This window comes from Mobula hypostoma, chromosome 10 (assembly GCF_963921235.1).
Source record: "Mobula hypostoma chromosome 10, sMobHyp1.1, whole genome shotgun sequence".
Classification (NCBI taxonomy): domain Eukaryota; kingdom Metazoa; phylum Chordata; class Chondrichthyes; order Myliobatiformes; family Myliobatidae; genus Mobula; species Mobula hypostoma.
The window spans coordinates 42,687,799-42,702,827 of record NC_086106.1 but is presented as its reverse complement, the minus strand read 5'-3'; the positions used below and the strand labels follow the sequence as shown (position 1 = coordinate 42,702,827).

General features: G+C 60.8%; 1 protein-coding gene across 1 annotated transcript in view; it reads right to left on the bottom strand.

The window, feature by feature from the left end:
- Positions 1 to 12,670, bottom strand: part of LOC134352871 (tubulin polyglutamylase ttll6-like) — a 137,051-nt gene extending 124,381 nt beyond the window's left edge. Inside the window, exon 1 of the mRNA XM_063060416.1 lies at positions 12,620 to 12,670. The gene's annotated coding sequence lies outside the window, so the exon portion shown is untranslated. The remainder of the gene's footprint in view (positions 1 to 12,619) is intronic.
- Between the last annotated feature and the right edge of the window lie 2,359 nt (positions 12,671 to 15,029).

Below are 15,029 nucleotides of genomic sequence, written 5' to 3'. Positions count from 1 at the left end.
GAGGGTGGGAGGGGGAGAGTGAGGGAGAGAGGGAGAGAGAGAGTGAGGGAGTATGAGGGAGGGAGAGGGAGAGAGTGAGGGAGGGAGAGGGGAGAGAAAGAGAGGGAGAGGGGGAGAGTGAGGGAGGCAGAGGGGAGAGTGAGGGAGGGAGGGTGAGGGGAGAGTGAGGGAGGGAGAGAGAGGGGAGAGTGAGGGAGGGAGAGAGAGGCGAGGGTGAGGGAGGGAGAGGCAGAGTGAGGGAGTGAGGGAGAGTGATGGAGGAAGGGACTGAGGGAGGGAGAGGGGGAGAGTGACGGAGGAAGGGATAGTGAGGGAGGGAGAGGGGGAGAGTGAGGGAGGGAGAGAGAGGCGAGAGTGAGGGAGGGAGGGGGAGAGTGATGGAGGGAGAGGAGGGGGTGAGGGAGAGGGGAGAGTGAGGGAGGGAGGGAGAGAGGAGAGTGAGGGAGGGAGGGGGAGAGTGATGGAGGGAGAGGAGGGGGGTGAGGGAGAGGGGAGAGTGAGGGAGGGAGGGAGAGAGGAGAGTGAGGGAGGGAGAGGGAGGGTGAGAGTGAGCAAGGAAGAAGGGGAGAGGGAGGGAGGGGGAGAGTGAGGGAGGGGGGAGCGTGAAGGAGGGATAGCAGAGTGAGGGAGGGAGAGCGTGAAGGAGGGATAGCAGAGTGAGGGAGGGAGAGCGGGAGAGTGAAGGAGGGAGATGGGGAGAGGGAGGGAGGGAGAGGGGGAGAAGGAGGGAGGGGGGAGTGTGAGGGAGAAGGGGAGTGAGAGTGAGAGTAAGGGAGGGAGAGGGGAGAGGGAGGGAGAGGGGAGTGTGAGGGAGGGAGAGGGGGAGAGTGAGGGAGGGAGAGGGGGAAGTGAGGGAGGGAGAGGGGGAGAGTGAGGGAGAGAGGGAGAGCGGGAGAGGGAGGGAGAGCGGGAGAGGGAGGGAGGGAGATGGGGAGAGTGAGGGAGGGAGAGGGGGAGAGTGAGGGAGGGAGAGGGGGAAGTGAGGGAGGGAGAGGGGGAGAGTGAGGGAGAGAGGGAGAGCGGGAGAGGGAGGGAGAGCGGGAGAGGGAGGGAGGGAGAGGGGGAGAGTGAGGGAGGGAGAGGGGGAAGTGAGGGAGGGAGAGGGGGAGAGTGAGGGAGAGAGGGAGAGCGGGAGAGGGAGGGAGAGCGGGAGAGGGAGGGAGGGAGATGGGGAGAGGGAGGGATAGAAAGGGGAGAGTGAGGGAGGGATGGGCGAGTGAGGGAGGGAGGGGGCGAGTGTGGGAGGGAGGGAGCGTGTGGGAGGGAGGGGGCGAGTGTGGGAGGGAGGGGGTGAGTGAGGGAGGGAGGGAGAGGGGAGAGTAAGGGAGGGAGAGAGCGGCGAGAGTGAGGGAGGGAGGGAGAGTGACGGTGGAAGGGAGTGTGAGGGAGAGAGGGAGAGTGACGGAGGAAGGGAGAGTGAGGGAGGGAGAGGGGGAGAATGAGGGAGGGAGAGGTGAGAGTGAGAGAGAGGGTGAGTGTGAGGGAGGGAGAGAGAGAGTGAGGGAGGGAGAGGAGGAGGGTGAAGGAGAGGGGAGAGTGAGGGAGTGGGGGAGAGGAGCATGAGGGAGAGAGAGAGGGTGAGTGAGGGAGGGAAAGAGGGAGAGTGAGGGAGGGAGCGAGGGGGAGTGAGGGAGGGAGCGAGGGAGAGTGAGGGAGGGAGAGAGGGGGAGTGAGGGACGGAGAGAGGGGGAGTGAGGGACGGAGAGGAGGAGGGTGAGGGAGAGGACAGACTGAGGGAGGGATGGCGGGGGAGAGGGAGGGAGGGGATACTGAGGGAGGGAGAGGGGAGAGTGAAGGAGAGAGGAAGAGGGGAGAGTGAGGGAGAGAGGAAGAGGGGAGAGTGAGGGAAAGAGGAAGGGAGAGTGAGGGAGGGCGAGAGTGAGGGAGGGAGGGGAGAGAAAGGGAGGGATGGAAGGAGGGAGGGAGGAAGAGGTAGATTGAGGGAGGGAGGGAGGGAGGAAGAGGGAGAGTGAGGGGGATGGACGGAGAGTGACGGAGGGAGAGAGGGAGAGGGAGAATAAGGGAGGGGGAGGAGGAGAGTGAGGAAAGGAGGGGGAGAGTGAGGGAGGGAAGGTGGGAGAGTGAGGGAGGGAGAGAGTGAGGGAGGGAGAGAGTGAGGGAAGCAGAGGGGAGAGTGAGTGAGGGAGGGAGAGAGAGGCGAGAGTGAGGGGGGAAGGAGGGGGAGAGTGATGGAGGAGGCGAGGGAAAGAGGGAGAGTGAGGGAAGGAGAGGGGGAGAGTGTGAGAGAGGGAGGGAGAGGGGGAGAGTGAGGGAGTGTGGCAGAGGGGAGAGTGAGGGGGAGGTAGGGTGAGGGAGTGAGAGGGAGGGAGATGGGGAGAGGGAGGGATGGAAAGGGGAGAGTGAGTGAGGGAGTGGGCGAGTGAGGGAGGGAGTGGGCGAGTGAGGGAGGGAGGGGGCGAGTGTGGGATGGAGGGAGAGGGTAGAGTAAGGGAGGGAGAGAGAGGCGAGAGTGAGGGAGGGAGGGAGAGTGACGGAGGAAGGGAGTGTGAGGGAGGGAGGGGGAGAGTGAGAGGGTTGAGAGTGAGGGAGGGAGAGGTGAGAGTGAGGGAGGGAGGGAGAGTGAGGGAGGGAGGGAGAGTGATGGAGGGAGGGAGAGTGATGGAGGGAGGAGAGTGATGGAGGAAGGGACTGAGGGAGGGAGAGGGGGAGAGTGAGGGTGGGAGAGTGATGGAGGAAGGCAGAGTGAGGGAGGGAGAGGGGGAGAGTGAGGGAGGGAGAGAGGCGACAGTGAGTGAGGGAGGGAGGGGGAGAGTGATGGAGGGAAAGGAGGGGGTGAGGGAGAGGTGAGCATGAGGGAGGGAGGGAGAGGGAGAGTGAGGGAGGGAGAGGGAGGGTGAGAGTGAGCGAGGAAGAAGGGGAGAGGGAGGGAGGGGGAGAGTGAGGGAGGGAGAGGGGGAAAGTGAGGGAGGGTGGAGCGTGAAGGAGGGATAGCAGAGTGAGGGAGGGAGAAGTGGAGAGTGAGGGAGGGAGTGTGGGAGAGTGAGGGAGATGGGGAGAGGAGGAGAGGGAGGGAGAGGGGGAGTGTGAGGGAGAGGGGGACTGAGAGTGAGAGTAAGGGAGGGAGAGGGGAGAGGGAGGGAGAGGGGAGGGCGAGGGAGGGAGAGGGGAAGTGAGGGAGGGAGATGGGGAGAGTGAGGGAGGGAGATGGGGAGAGTGAGGGAGGGAGATGGGGAGAGTGAGGGAGGGAGATGGGGAGAGTGAGGGAGGGAGATGGGGAGAGTGAGGGAGGGACAGGGGGAGAGTGAGGGAGGGAGATGGGGAGAGTGAGGGAGGGAGATGGGGAGAGTGAGGGAGGGAGATGGGGAGAGTGAGGGAGGGAGAGGGGAGAGTGAGGGAGGGAGAGAGAGGCGAGGGTGAGGGAGGGAGAGTGAGAGGCGGAGTGACGGAGGGAGGGAGAGTGATGGAGGAAGGGACTGAGGGAGGGAGAGGGGGAGAGTGACGGAGGAAGGGATAGTGAGGGAGGGAGAGGGGGAGAGTGAGGGAGGGAGGGAGAGAGGAGAGTGAGGGAGGGAGAGGCAGGGTGAGAGTGAGCGAGGAAGAAGGGGAGAGGGAGGGAGGGGGAGAGTGAGGGAGGGGGGAGCGTGAAGGAGGGATAGCAGAGTGAGGGAGGGAGAGCGGGAGAGTGAAGGAGGGAGATGGGGAGAGGGAGGGAGGGAGAGGGGGAGAGGGAGGGAGGGAGAGGGGGAGAAGGAGGGAGGGGGGAGTGTGAGGGAGAAGGGGAGTGAGAGTGAGAGTAAGGGAGGGAGAGGGGAGAGGGAGGGAGAGGGGAGTGTGAGGGAGGGAGAGGGGGAGAGTGAGGGAGGGAGAGGGGGAAGTGAGGGAGGGAGAGGGGGAGAGTGAGGGAGAGAGGGAGAGCGGGAGAGGGAGGGAGAGCGGGAGAGGGAGGGAGGGAGATGGGGAGAGTGAGGGAGGGAGATGGGGAGAGGGAGGGATAGAAAGGGGAGAGTGAGGGAGGGAGGGGCGAGTGAGGGAGCGTGTGGGAGGGAGGGGGCGAGTGTGGGAGGGAGGGAGTGAGTGAGGGAGGGAGGGAGAGGGGAGAGTAAGGGAGGGAGAGAGCGGCGAGAGTGAGGGAGGGAGGGAGAGTGACGGTGGAAGGGAGTGTGAGGGAGAGAGGGAGAGTGACGGAGGAAGGGAGAGTGAGGGAGGGAGAGGGGGAGAATGAGGGAGGGAGAGGTGAGAGTGAGAGAGAGGGTGAGTGTGAGGGAGGGAGAGAGAGAGAGTGAGGGAGGGAGAGGAGGAGGGTGAGGGAGAGGGGAGAGTGAGGGAGTGGGGGAGAGGAGCATGAGGGAGAGAGAGGGTGAGTGAGGGAGGGAAAGAGGGAGAGTGAGGGAGGGAGCGAGGGGGAGTGAGGGAGGGAGAGAGGGGGAGTGAGGGAGAGAGGAAGAGAGGGAGAGTGAGGGAAAGAGGGAGGGAGAGTGAGGGAGGGGAGAGTCAGGGAGGGAGGGAGAGCGGGAGAGTGAGGGAGGGAGGGGAGAGAAAGGGAGGGATGGAAGGAGGGAGGGAGGAAGAGGTAGATTGAGGGAGGGAGGGAGGAAGAGGGAGACTGAGGGAGGGATGGACGGAGATGACGGAGGGAGAGAGGGAAAGGGAGAATAAGGGAGGGGGAGGAGGAGAGTGAGGAAGGGAGGGGGAGAGTGAGGGAGGGAAGGTGGGAGAGTGAGGGAGGGAGGAGGAGAGTGAGGGAAGGAGAGGGGAAGGAGAGGGGAGAGTGAGTGGGAGAGAGAGGTGAGAGTGAGGGAGGGAGAGAGAGGCGGAGTGAGGGAGGGAGGGAGAGTGACGGAGGGAGTGTGAGGGAAGGAGAGGGGAGAGTGAGGGTGGGAGGGGGAGAGTGAGGGAGAGAGGGAGAGAGAGAGTGAGGGAGTATGAGGGAGGGAGAGGGAGAGAGTGAGGGAGGGAGAGGGGAGAGAAAGAGAGGGAGAGGGGGAGAGTGAGGGAGGCAGAGGGGAGAGTGAGGGAGGGAGGGTGAGGGGAGAGTGAGGGAGGGAGAGAGAGGCGAGGGTGAGGGAGGGAGAGGCAGAGTGAGGGAGTGAGGGAGAGTGATGGAGGAAGGGACTGAGGGAGGGAGAGGGGGAGAGTGACGGAGGAAGGGATAGTGAGGGAGGGAGAGGGGGAGAGTGAGGGAGGGAGAGAGAGGCGAGAGTGAGGGAGGGAGGGGGAGAGTGATGGAGGGAGAGGAGGGGGTGAGGGAGAGGGGAGAGTGAGGGAGGGAGGGAGAGAGGAGAGTGAGGGAGGGAGGGGGAGAGTGATGGAGGGAGAGGAGGGGGGTGAGGGAGAGGGGAGAGTGAGGGAGGGAGGGAGAGAGGAGAGTGAGGGAGAGAGAGGGAGGGTGAGAGTGAGCAAGGAAGAAGGGGAGAGGGAGGGAGGGGGAGAGTGAGGGAGGGGGGAGCGTGAAGGAGGGATAGCAGAGTGAGGGAGGGAGAGCGTGAAGGAGGGATAGCAGAGTGAGGGAGGGAGAGCGGGAGAGTGAAGGAGGGAGATGGGGAGAGGGAGGGAGGGAGAGGGGGAGAAGGAGGGAGGGGGGAGTGTGAGGGAGAAGGGGAGTGAGAGTGAGAGTAAGGGAGGGAGAGGGGAGAGGGAGGGAGAGGGGAGTGTGAGGGAGGGAGAGGGGGAGAGTGAGGGAGGGAGAGGGGGAAGTGAGGGAGGGAGAGGGGGAGAGGGAGGGAGAGCGGGAGAGGGAGGGAGGGAGATGGGGAGAGTGAGGGAGGGAGATGGGGAGAGTGAGGGAGGGAGAGGGGGAGAGTGAGGGAGGGAGAGGGGGAGAGTGAGGGAGAGAGGGAGAGCGGGAGAGGGAGGGAGAGCGGGAGAGGGAGGGAGGGAGAGGGGGAGAGTGAGGGAGGGAGAGGGGGAAGTGAGGGAGGGAGAGGGGGAGAGTGAGGGAGAGAGGGAGAGCGGGAGAGGGAGGGAGAGCGGGAGAGGGAGGGAGGGAGATGGGGAGAGGGAGGGATAGAAAGGGGAGAGTGAGGGAGGGATGGGCGAGTGAGGGAGGGAGGGGGCGAGTGTGGGAGGGAGGGAGCGTGTGGGAGGGAGGGGGCGAGTGTGGGAGGGAGGGGGTGAGTGAGGGAGGGAGGGAGAGGGGAGAGTAAGGGAGGGAGAGAGCGGCGAGAGTGAGGGAGGGAGGGAGAGTGACGGTGGAAGGGAGTGTGAGGGAGAGAGGGAGAGTGACGGAGGAAGGGAGAGTGAGGGAGGGAGAGGGGGAGAATGAGGGAGGGAGAGGTGAGAGTGAGAGAGAGGGTGAGTGTGAGGGAGGGAGAGAGAGAGTGAGGGAGGGAGAGGAGGAGGGTGAAGGAGAGGGGAGAGTGAGGGAGTGGGGGAGAGGAGCATGAGGGAGAGAGAGAGGGTGAGTGAGGGAGGGAAAGAGGGAGAGTGAGGGAGGGAGCGAGGGGGAGTGAGGGAGGGAGCGAGGGGGAGTGAGGGAGGGAGAGAGGGGGAGTGAGGGAGGGAGAGAGGGGGAGTGAGGGAGGGAGAGAGGGGGAGTGAGGGACGGAGAGGAGGAGGGTGAGGGAGAGGACAGACTGAGGGAGGGATGGCGGGGGAGAGGGAGGGAGGGGATACTGAGGGAGGGAGAGGGGAGAGTGAAGGAGAGAGGAAGAGGGGAGAGTGAGGGAGAGAGGAAGAGGGGAGAGTGAGGGAGAGAGGAAGAGGGGAGAGTGAGGGAAAGAGGAAGGGAGAGTGAGGGAGGGCGAGAGTGAGGGAGGGAGGGGAGAGAAAGGGAGGGATGGAAGGAGGGAGGGAGGAAGAGGTAGATTGAGGGAGGGAGGGAGGGAGGAAGAGGGAGAGTGAGGGGGATGGACGGAGAGTGACGGAGGGAGAGAGGGAGAGGGAGAATAAGGGAGGGGGAGGAGGAGAGTGAGGAAAGGAGGGGGAGAGTGAGGGAGGGAAGGTGGGAGAGTGAGGGAGGGAGAGAGTGAGGGAGGGAGAGAGTGAGGGAAGCAGAGGGGAGAGTGAGTGAGGGAGGGAGAGAGAGGCGAGAGTGAGGGGGGAAGGAGGGGGAGAGTGATGGAGGAGGCGAGGGAAAGAGGGAGAGTGAGGGAAGGAGAGGGGGAGAGTGTGAGAGAGGGAGGGAGAGGGGGAGAGTGAGGGAGTGTGGCAGAGGGGAGAGTGAGGGGGAGGTAGGGTGAGGGAGTGAGAGGGAGGGAGATGGGGAGAGGGAGGGATGGAAAGGGGAGAGTGAGTGAGGGAGTGGGCGAGTGAGGGAGGGAGTGGGCGAGTGAGGGAGGGAGTGGGCGAGTGAGGGAGGGAGGGGGCGAGTGTGGGATGGAGGGAGAGGGTAGAGTAAGGGAGGGAGAGAGAGGCGAGAGTGAGGGAGGGAGGGAGAGTGACGGAGGAAGGGAGTGTGAGGGAGGGAGGGGGAGAGTGAGAGGGTTGAGAGTGAGGGAGGGAGAGGTGAGAGTGAGGGAGGGAGGGAGAGTGATGGAGGGAGGGAGAGTGATGGAGGGAGGGAGAGTGATGGAGGGAGGAGAGTGATGGAGGAAGGGACTGAGGGAGGGAGAGGGGGAGAGTGAGGGTGGGAGAGTGATGGAGGAAGGCAGAGTGAGGGAGGGAGAGGGGGAGAGTGAGGGAGGGAGAGAGGCGACAGTGAGTGAGGGAGGGAGGGGGAGAGTGATGGAGGGAAAGGAGGGGGTGAGGGAGAGGTGAGCATGAGGGAGGGAGGGAGAGGGAGAGTGAGGGAGGGAGAGGGAGGGTGAGAGTGAGCGAGGAAGAAGGGGAGAGGGAGGGAGGGGGAGAGTGAGGGAGGGAGAGGGGGAAAGTGAGGGAGGGTGGAGCGTGAAGGAGGGATAGCAGAGTGAGGGAGGGAGAAGTGGAGAGTGAGGGAGGGAGAGTGGGAGAGTGAGGGAGATGGGGAGAGGAGGAGAGGGAGGGAGAGGGGGAGTGTGAGGGAGAGGGGGACTGAGAGTGAGAGTAAGGGAGGGAGAGGGGAGAGGGAGGGAGAGGGGAGGGCGAGGGAGGGAGAGGGGAAGTGAGGGAGGGAGATGGGGAGAGTGAGGGAGGGAGATGGGGAGAGTGAGGGAGGGAGATGGGGAGAGTGAGGGAGGGACAGGGGGAGAGTGAGGGAGGGACAGGGGGAGAGTGAGGGAGGGAGATGGGGAGAGTGAGGGAGGGAGATGGGGAGAGTGAGGGAGGGAGATGGGGAGAGTGAGGGAGGGAGAGGGGAGAGTGAGGGAGGGAGAGAGAGGCGAGGGTGAGGGAGGGAGAGTGAGAGGCGGAGTGACGGAGGGAGGGAGAGTGATGGAGGAAAGGACTGAGGTAGGGAGAGGGGGAGAGTGAGGGAGGGAGAGGGGGAGAGTGAGGGAGGGAGAGGGGGAGAGTGAGGGAGGGAGGGAGAGGGAGGGAGAGCAGGAGAGTGAGGGAGGGAGATGGGGAGAGTGAGGATGGGAAAGGGGGAGGGAGAGGGAGGGAGATGGGGAGAGTGAGGGAGGGAGATGGGGAGAGTGAGGATGGGAAAGGGGGAGGGAGGGAGGGAGGGAGGGAGAGGGGAGAGTGAGGGAGGGAGATGGGGAGAGGGAGGGATGGAAAGGGGAGAGTGAGAGGGGGAGAGTGAAAGCGGGAGAGGGGAGAGGGAGGGATGGAAAGGGGAGAGTGAGGGAGGGAGTGAGCGAGTGAGGGATGGAGGGGGCGAGTGTGGGATGGAGGGGGCGAGTGAGGGAAGGAGGGAGAGGGTGAGTAAGGGAGGGAGAGAGTGGCGAGAGTGAGGGAGAGTGACGGAGGAAGGGAGTGTGAGGGAGAGAGGGAGAGTGACCGAGGAAGGGAGAGTGAGGGAGTGAGAGGGGGAGAGTGAGGGAGTGAGAGGGGGAGAGTGAGGGTGGGAGGGAGAGTGAGAAAGTGAGTGTGGGGGGAGAGTGAGGGAGGAAGAGGAGGAGGGTGAGGGAGAGGGGAGAGTGAGGGAGTGAGGGAGAGGAGAGTGAGGGAGGGAGGAAGAGGGGAGAGTGAGGGAGAGAGGAAGAGGGGAGAGTGAGGGAGAGAGGAAGAGGGGAGAGTGAGGGAGAGAGGAAGAGGGGAGAGTGAGGGAGAGAGGAAGAGGGGATAGTGAGGGAGGGGAGAGTCAGGGAGGGAGGGAGAGTCAGGGAGGGAGAGCGGGAGAGTGAGGGAGGGAGGGGAGAGAAAGGGAGGGATGGAAGGAGGGAGGGAGGAAGAGGTAGATTGAGGGAGGGAGGGAGGAAGAGGGAGACTGAGGGAGGGATGGACGGAGATAACGGAGGGAGAGCGGGAAAGGGAGAATAAGGGAGGGGGAGGAGGAGAGTGAGGAAGGGAGGGGGAGAGTGAGGGAGGGAAGGTGGGAGAGTGAGGGAGGGAGGAGGAGAGTGAGGGAAGGAGAGGGGAAGGAGAGGGGAGAGTGAGTGGGAGAGAGAGGTGAGAGTGAGGGAGGGAGAGAGAGGCGGAGTGAGGGAGGGAGGGAGAGTGACGGAGGGAGTGTGAGGGAAGGAGAGGGGAGAGTGAGGGTGGGAGGGGGAGAGTGAGGGAGAGAGGGAGAGAGAGAGTGAGGGAGTATGAGGGAGGGAGAGGGAGAGAGTGAGGGAGGGAGAGGGGAGAGAAAGAGAGGGAGAGGGGGAGAGTGAGGGAGGCAGAGGGGAGAGTGAGGGAGGGAGGGTGAGGGGAGAGTGAGGGAGGGAGAGAGAGGCGAGGGTGAGGGAGGGAGAGGCGGAGTGAGGGAGTGAGGGAGAGTGATGGAGGAAGGGACTGAGGGAGGGAGAGGGGGAGAGTGACGGAGGAAGGGATAGTGAGGGAGGGAGAGGGGGAGAGTGAGGGAGGGAGAGAGAGGCGAGAGTGAGGGAGGGAGGGGGAGAGTGATGGAGGGAGAGGGGAGAGTGAGGGAGGGAGGGAGAGAGGAGAGTGAGGGAGGGAGAGGGAGGGTGAGAGTGAGCGAGGAAGAAGGGGAGAGGGAGGGAGGGGGAGAGTGAGGGAGGGGGGAGCGTGAAGGAGGGATAGCAGAGTGAGGGAGGGAGAGCGGGAGAGTGAAGGAGGGAGATGGGGAGAGGGAGGGAGGGAGAGGGGGAGAGGGAGGGAGGGAGAGGGGGAGAGGGAGGGAGGGAGAGGGGGAGAAGGAGGGAGGGGGGAGTGTGAGGGAGAAGGGGAGTGAGAGTGAGAGTAAGGGAGGGAGAGGGGAGAGGGAGGGAGAGGGGAGTGTGAGGGAGGGAGAGGGGGAGAGTGAGGGAGGGAGAGGGGGAAGTGAGGGAGGGAGAGGGGGAGAGTGAGGGAGAGAGGGAGAGCGGGAGAGGGAGGGAGAGCGGGAGAGGGAGGGAGGGAGATGGGGAGAGTGAGGGAGGGAGATGGGGAGAGGGAGGGATAGAAAGGGGAGAGTGAGGGAGGGAGGGGCGAGTGAGGGAGCGTGTGGGAGGGAGGGGGCGAGTGTGGGAGGGAGGGAGTGAGTGAGGGAGGGAGGGAGAGGGGAGAGTAAGGGAGGGAGAGAGCGGCGAGAGTGAGGGAGGGAGGGAGAGTGACGGTGGAAGGGAGTGTGAGGGAGAGAGGGAGAGTGACGGAGGAAGGGAGAGTGAGGGAGGGAGAGGGGGAGAATGAGGGAGGGAGAGGTGAGAGTGAGAGAGAGGGTGAGTGTGAGGGAGGGAGAGAGAGAGAGTGAGGGAGGGAGAGGAGGAGGGTGAGGGAGAGGGGAGAGTGAGGGAGTGGGGGAGAGGAGCATGAGGGAGAGAGAGGGTGAGTGAGGGAGGGAAAGAGGGAGAGTGAGGGAGGGAGCGAGGGGGAGTGAGGGAGGGAGAGAGGGGGAGTGAGGGAGGGAGAGAGGGGGAGTGAGGGATGGAGAGGAGGAGGGTGAGGGAGAGGACAGACTGAGGGAGGGATGGCGGGGGAGAGTGAGGGAGGGGATACTGAGGGAGGGAGAGGGGAGAGTGAAGGAGAGAGGAAGAGGGGAGAGTGAGGGAGAGAGGAAGAGGGGGAGAGTGAGGGAAAGAGGAAGGGAGAGTGAGGGAAAGAGGAAGGGAGAGTGAGGGAGGGAGGGGAGAGAAAGGGAGGGATGGAAGGAGGGAGGGAGGAAGAGGTAGATTGAGGGAGGGAGGGAGGGAGGAAGAGGGAGAGTGAGGGGGATGGACGGAGAGTGACGGAGGGAGAGAGGGAGAGGGAGAATAAGGGAGGGGGAGGAGGAGAGTGAGGAAAGGAGGGGGAGAGTGAGGGAGGGAGAGAGTGAGGGAGGGAGAGAGTGAGGGAAGGAGAGGGGAGAGTGAGTGAGGGAGGGAGGGAGAGCGAGAGAGTGAGAGGGGGAGAGTGAGGAAGGGAGGGTGACTGGAGAGTGAGGGAGGGATGGTGACAGGATAGTGAGGGAGGGAGGGAGGATGACGGGAGCGTGAGGGAAGGAGGGTGACAGGAGAGTGAGGGAGGGAGAAGGGGATAGTGAGGGAGGGAGGGGGAGAGTGAGGGAGGTAGGGGGAGAGTGAGGGAGGTAGGGGGAGAGTGAGGGAGGGATATTTATTACCCCTGAACCATCAGGAAGGAGGTACAGGAATGTCAGGACCCACATCACCAGGTTCAGAAACAGTTATTACCCCCCAACCATCAAGGAGAAGACACAGGAGCCCAAGGACCCACACCATCAGTTTCATGAACAATTATTACTCACACAACCATGAGGTAGGAGGTAGAGGAGCCTCATGACTCACACCACGAGGTTCAGAAACAGTTATTACCCCCTCAACCATCAGGAAGGAGGTACAGGAGCTTCAGAAACAACATCACCAGGAGCAGTTGTTACCCCCTCAACCATCAGAACGGATGTACTGGAGCCTTATGTCCCACACCACCAGGTTCAGAAACAGTTCTTACCACTCAACCATCAGGAAGGAGGTACAGGAGCTTCAGAAACAACATCACCAGGTTCAGAAACAGTTATTACCCCTCAGCCATCAGGACAGATGTGAAGGAGCTTCATAAGCCACACCACCAGGTTCAGGAACACCTATTACTCCTCAACCATCAGGAAGGACGTACAGGAGCCTCAGGACCCACACCCCAGGTTCAGGAACATTTATTACCCCTCAACCATGAGGAAGGAGCACAGGAAAATAGTATAATTTGCACATGGCACATTTAGACGGAGACATGACATAAAAGATTTTTTCTCCTCATGTATGTGAAGGATGTAAGAAATAAAGTCAATTCTTTATCATTTTTGAATGTTTTTCATATGTTGAGTCCTGACAAACACACCACAGCAAGTTCCTAGTACAGGAAAACGTAATATTTAATCCCTGATCCTTTATTTTCCCTCTCAACCCCAGTCTCCAGCTTTCTCCCCATAACCTCTGAAGCTCTGACTCGACAAGGCGGCACCAACCCCACTTTGGCCTCGTCCGCCATCTTGTGACAACGCATTCCCCAGACTCGGCGCCCTCTGGCCGAGGAGGGCCCTCCGCAGGCAGCACTGCAGTACATAAGCGAGCCCTTCGGCCCATCTAGTCCATGGTGGAAATGTTTTCCTTCATCTCTGCTCCCAAGGGTCGACCGTCTATTCTGAGGCTAAATTTAAGAACTCGACTTGGATGATGAGCGGACCGACCCACAAACACCCTCCCACCCGCCCACAACACTACCGGCGACGGACAAACACACCCCACCCACCCAATACCGGATTGCCTGCCATTTATTTGGTCGTTACCTCTCCCGCCTCATCATCTCGGCCCGGGCTTTACGGGCTCGGCAGAGAATTCCGGTGTCGGGGTGGGAAGCGTCTTGCAGGGTCTCGCAGTCATCTTCCCCGTGGCTGGCAGTCGCAGCCCCCGAGCTCCCTTCTGGAAGACCCTCCTTTGAGGAGCCTCGGGACAGCTCGTCCAGGGAGCGTTTCATTTTTCCGGAAGATCAGAGCGAGAGAGAGAAATCTCCCCGTCAGACCCGAGGCAAAGCAACAGATTCGGCTGCGCTTTTGGTCCGAATGGGGCCGAGGCCAGTCACCGACACCAGGCATGGTTGGCCGGTCAGTTAGACTCCGCCACAGGCCGAGCTCCTGGCTCGGGAACCGAAAGGGGTCCCAATAATTCCGCGCCAGGTGGGACTCGCTCTCCTCGCAACCTCAAACGGGGGCCACGGTAACGCCGCCAACGGCAAGGCGCCATGACACCTCGGGGTGCTCCGAAGTTCTCATGGCCCCTTCCGGCTCTCCTAATTTCATTCTCAAACTCCTTCCTGCTGGCTTTATAATCTTCCAGATCTCCATCACTACATAGTTTCTTAAACCTTTCGCGAGCTTTTCTTCTTGACTAGATTTACAACAGCCTTTCTACGGCACGGTTCCTGTTACCGACCGTCCTTTCCCTGCCTCATTGGAACGTCTCGAAGCAGAACTCCACGCAAATATCCCCTCAGCATTTGCCACACTTCACCGTAGATTTCCCTGAGAATCTCTGTTCCCAATTTCTGCTTCCAAGTTCCTGCCTGATAGCCTCATATTCCCCCTTACTCCAATTAAACGTTTTCCTAACTTGTCTGTTACTATCCCTCTCCAATGCTGTGGTAAAGGAGATAGGAATTCTGATCACAGGAGATAGAATTGTCCGCACAGAAACTTCAGATTGACCATCAAACCCCAAACACCCCCCAATCCCCTCTCTCACACAAAAACCAACAGATCGTCTACACGGAAACGTGAGATTGACCATCAAATCCCAAACCACCCCAATCTCCTCCCTCACACAAAAACTAACAGATCATCCACAGGGGAACTTCAGATTGACCATCAAACCCAACACCCCCCCCACCACCCCCCGAATCCCCTTCCTCACACAAAAGCTAACTGATCGTCCAAACGGAAACATCAGATTGAACATCAAACAACAAAACCCCTCCCTCACACAAAAACGGACTGATCGTCTACATGGAAACTTCAGATTAAACATCAAACCCCAAATCCCCCCTCCCCAATCTCCTCTCTCACACAAAAACTAACAGATCGTCCACACGGAAACTTCAGAGTGAACATCAAACCCTAACTGCACCCCCATGCCCACACTCACAAAAAAACTAAGAGATCGTCCACACGGAAACGTCAGATTGAACATCAAACCCCAAACCCCCACAATCCCCTCCCTCACACAAAAACTAACAGACCGTCCACACGGAAACTCAGATTGAACATCAAACCCCAAATCCCTCCCTCACACAAAAACTATCAAATCATCCACACGGAAACGGGAGATTGAACATCAAATCCCAAACCCCCCCAATCGCTCCCTCACACAAAAACTAACAGATCGTCAACACAGACACATCGTATTGAACATCGAACCCCAAACACCCCCCAAATCCCTCCCTCACACAAAAACTAACAGATCGTCTACACGGAAACGTGAGATTGAACATCAAATCCCAAACCCCCCCAATCCCCTCCCTCACACAAAAACTAACAGACCGTCCACACGGAAACTCAGATTGAACATCAAACCCCAAATCCCTCCCTCACACAAAAACTATCAAATCATCCACACGGAAACGGGAGATTGAACATCAAATCCCAAACCCCCCCAATCCCCTTCCCTCACACAAAAACTAACAATCTTCCACATGGAAACGTCAGATTGAACATCAAATCCCAAACCCCCCCAATCCCCTCCCTCACACAAAAACTAACAATCTTCCACATGGAAACGTCAGATTGAACATCAAATCCCAAACCCCCCCAATCCCCTCCCTCACACAAAAACGAACAGATCATCCACAGGAAAACTCAGATTGACCATCAAACCCCAAATCCCTCCCTCACACAAAAACTAACAAATGGTCCACACGGAAACGGGAGATTGAACATCAAATCTGAAACCTCCCGAATCCCCTCCCTCACACATAAACTATCAGATCGTCCACACAGAAACATCAGATTGAAAATCAAATCTGAAACCCCCCGAATCCCCTCCCTCACACATAAACTAACAGATCGTGCACACGGAAACGTCAGATTGAACATCAAACCCCAAGCCCCCCGCCCCCGAATCCCCTCCCTCATACATAAACTAACAGATCGTCCACATGGAAGCGTCAGATTGACCATCAAAAACACCGTCCCCCCCGAATCCCCT